Here is a 3,951-nt window from a genome sequence, read left to right as displayed (position 1 = left end):
TTTTTTTTTTTGCTTTTTTTGCATTGGTATGCATTGTGATTGATAAGATTATTTTCAAAGTTCTGTTAACTCCCCCCGAACAGGACCTCAGAACGGACCTGCAGAGAAGAACCTGATGTTGATCAGTCAGTCCACCCAAGCACCATAACAGTGCTTCACTGCACCCACAACAACACCCCACCCACCGGCATGTCTGCTTTATCCCAGAATGCACTTCCTGGCCCTGTGTCCCTTCCTCTGTCTGCACTTCTGGCCTTCAGCAACACACTGCTTTAGTACAAAGAAAAAAAAAACACACTAATGTCTAATAATAAGTCTGCCCAGCCTTTTCCTTCACTGCTCCAGTAAAACCTGCTCTACATAACCCTACCACTACTCAATAACCACCACAGCTTTTGTAGAGTTTATACCAGGACAGTGCAACCTTGAGGTTTTGGAGCCACATGCAGCTCTTTTATGCCTCCATTGTGGCTCTTTGGATTTGAAAAAATGCACATAAATAATGTGATAGTAGTTTTGGTAAATTAGTTTGAGTCAAGCTCCCACTCTGATAATATTTTAATTCAGATTTATTCAAAACCAAAGGACCTGTGTCATTTTCTAGGACATAGTTTCTGCAGAGCTGCAGAAGTTCATTAGAAATTCACTATAAAATGTGGGCGGGACAAATGGCTCTGAGTGAGCCTGCCCTCATTTTTCCATCATCCTTTAATTTACACGCCCTCCCACAAGTCTACACCCCCTCACAATCTAAAGCTAACGTTACTAGTGCAACAAAGATGGAGACCAGTATTGGAGCTATCCAGCTCACATACTCTCTGCTCTGCTCCATTGGGACGCATCCACATGCAGACAGATAGATCCATGAATGTCTTTGCTTGTAGACTTTGCTCAACAACCACTAGCAACAACATGTTTTAGTCTACACATTCATTGGTAGACATATGAATGTGACATCTTGTCATCTATGGAAGTATGGTTCGGACCTCCTCCGCATCCATTTTTGATTTTTTGGGTGTCCCCAACTCCTTGTTTTTTGGCTGATTGTTTTAAATCAGGGGTTCCCAACCCTCAAGACGCTGTACTGGACGATGTACTGGACACAGTAACGAATGCGGAACAGGTACTGGGTTTGGGTACCGGTCCGGTCTGCATCCCGGTACCGCATCAGTCCACGTCCCAAGGGTTGGAGAGCCCTGATTAGCGTATCCATTTTTCCCCTGTCTGTGGCGTGGTATCAAGCGACCCTCGAATCGATAGCGGTTCATGACACGCCAGTTTAATGCTAACAGCCATCAAGTCATAGAACGACGTATTGGGGATACCCAAAACACCAAAATGTGACGCGGAGGGGGCCTGAAGTATACTTCCATATATGACACGTTGGGAGTGAAAATGTGTTGTTCTTTGTCTGCTTTTGATTCACAATGATTTGAAAAAAATAAAAAATTTTATGTAATTTTTTATGCTTACATGTCCTCCATGCCTGTGACAGACTGGCGACCTGTCCAGGGTGAACCCCGCCTTCGCCCATCAGTAGCCGGGTTAGGCTCCGGCACCCCCGCGACCCCGACAGGGACTAAGCGGTCAAGAAAATGAATGAATGAATGTCCTCCATGATGAAAAAAAATGCTACAAAACATGTTAAAAACACTAAAAGCATCTATTTCATCGGAGTGGGTCTTTAAGTTGTCAAACTGAGTACAATGGTGCTCATGTTGATGCACATAAAGCACATGTTCTCTTCTGCTGCATTATAGTCTCTGTTCAGACAAAGTTCTTAAAGTATAGATTAACATTAATGTTGTAATTTTACATTTAAAAGAAAACAGGAGAAAGACGTATAACGGCACAATAGTCATGGTGATGAAAAATGCCACGTTTGACTTGGGTTTCCTGCCTTTTTAATTCTGTAAATCTGAATCTGTTCATCTGCCACAGCAGATCTGTCTTATTAGACATACGTTGTCCTCTATTATGCAACTTGTGCTGCTGTCAAAACTTTATCGCCATGTTGACACTTTATTGCCATGTTTGTTGGTAAAATTGAATTATTGTAAATATTTTCAAACTACATTTTATAAGGAAATGTCTTAATGGCAACAAAAACATTTACATGTGTAGTTTCTTTTTCCAAGGTGGGTCTTTGTGGCTCTCGCTGGGTTACAGTCAGTAAGAATCCATCACTTCCATCTTTCTTTTTGACTCTTTTTACTGTTCAAGGTTGCAGACCGCTGGTCTAGACAAAACATTGATGTCTCTGAATCTGTCAAAGATTCAAAGACAAAGTCAAAGACACTCGTCTTCCAATGCTAAAGTCCAACCGATCCTATTACTAAAAGTAAAACCGACTGACTCCCACAAACAACAACCATCACGCTCATCAAAACGTGCATTTTTCTGCACTTTCTCATAAAAATAAACATTTCATTCATGCATCTGATAAATCCTCCCTCCTGATGATTTAAATTAGAGCTTTGTAAACAGCAAGTCGGCACTGTTAGTAGAACTGTTGGAAATTCAAGAAACCTGTGATCTAAATGACCTGGAATTGGTCATAAAGCTAAAATATGTGTAACCCGATCGCATGCAGCAAATATGGGTCTGGAATATAGATTTACACATGATGACATTGGAGCCCTGCGACACACTGGAGGGGTGAACCCCGACTTACCCCTATAGTAGCCAGGACGGGCTCCAGCAACCATGTAACCCTGAAAGGAATATAGCGTGTTATGAGGATGGATGGATGGATGGATGGATGGATGGATGGATGGATGGATGGATGGATGGATGGATGATGGATGATGGATGATGGATGGATGGATGGATGGATGGATGGATGGATGAATGGATGGACAGATAGACGGATGGATGGATGGATGGGTGGATGGACAGATGGACAAATTGATTGATGAACTGATAGATGGATAAATGGATGGATGGATGAATAAATATATGGATGGATGGATGGATGGATGGATGGATATATGGATAGAAAGACTGACAGATGGATTGAAAGACAGACGGATAGACAGATAGACAGACCGACGGACGGATGGATGGACGGGTTGACAATTGGACTGATGGACAGATAGATGGCTGAATGGATATATCGATGAATGGACGGACGGATGAATGGATGGACGGATGAATGGACGGACGGATGAATGGATGGACGGACGGATGAATGGATGGACGGATGAATGGATGGACGGATGAATGAATGGACGGACGGATGAATGGATGGACGGATGAATGGATGGACGGGTGGACAGATGGACGATTGGACTGATGGACAGATAGACGGATGAATGGATTTATCGATGAATGGACGGACGGATGAATGGATGGACGGGCGGATGGATGGTCAGACAGACAATCAGTGCTGAAGCTCCTGTAGTGTTTTTGGGAAGATAAAAAATTCTGTTAATCATTTCTATTCTGCTGCTTTGCTTTTGGAAACCTTTCACTCTGCTTTGAACCTTTTAGAAAGAAAGGATTTTCCAATTAAACAGAAGAAAGCATCAAACTTGTGGAATTATGGGAGAATTTGAGAGATAGATCGGTGTTTTTTTACAGTCTCAAACAGAAACCAGCAGCTTTTATTGTCTCTCCAGAGGATGTCTGAACTGTCTGGTCACAGACGACAGCCGGGTTAAAACCATGATCCTCTGTTTACCGAGCTGCTATTGTCACGGCTAAGTTTAAGTGTCAAGCGTTTGCTGTCTGCTCCTTTGTTTTAAGCACCTGGACAGGATTGCTGTGCTGATACACATTTTCTGTATTGTAGTAGAACAAAAGCCCTGCAGGTAGAATCCGGTTTCCTTTGTCCTGATGAAGTGGACAGCAGCTCAGCCCGTGTTTATCATGCAGTCAGCGACTGAGCAGATATTAGCTTGGCCTTATCAGCAGGCGCCACAAAGGGCTGACGGGTGAAGTGGAGCGGAT

Source organism: Oryzias melastigma, linkage group LG17, assembly GCF_002922805.2.
Source record: "Oryzias melastigma strain HK-1 linkage group LG17, ASM292280v2, whole genome shotgun sequence".
NCBI lineage: Eukaryota > Metazoa > Chordata > Actinopteri > Beloniformes > Adrianichthyidae > Oryzias > Oryzias melastigma.
Note: the sequence above shows the minus strand (reverse complement) of the source record.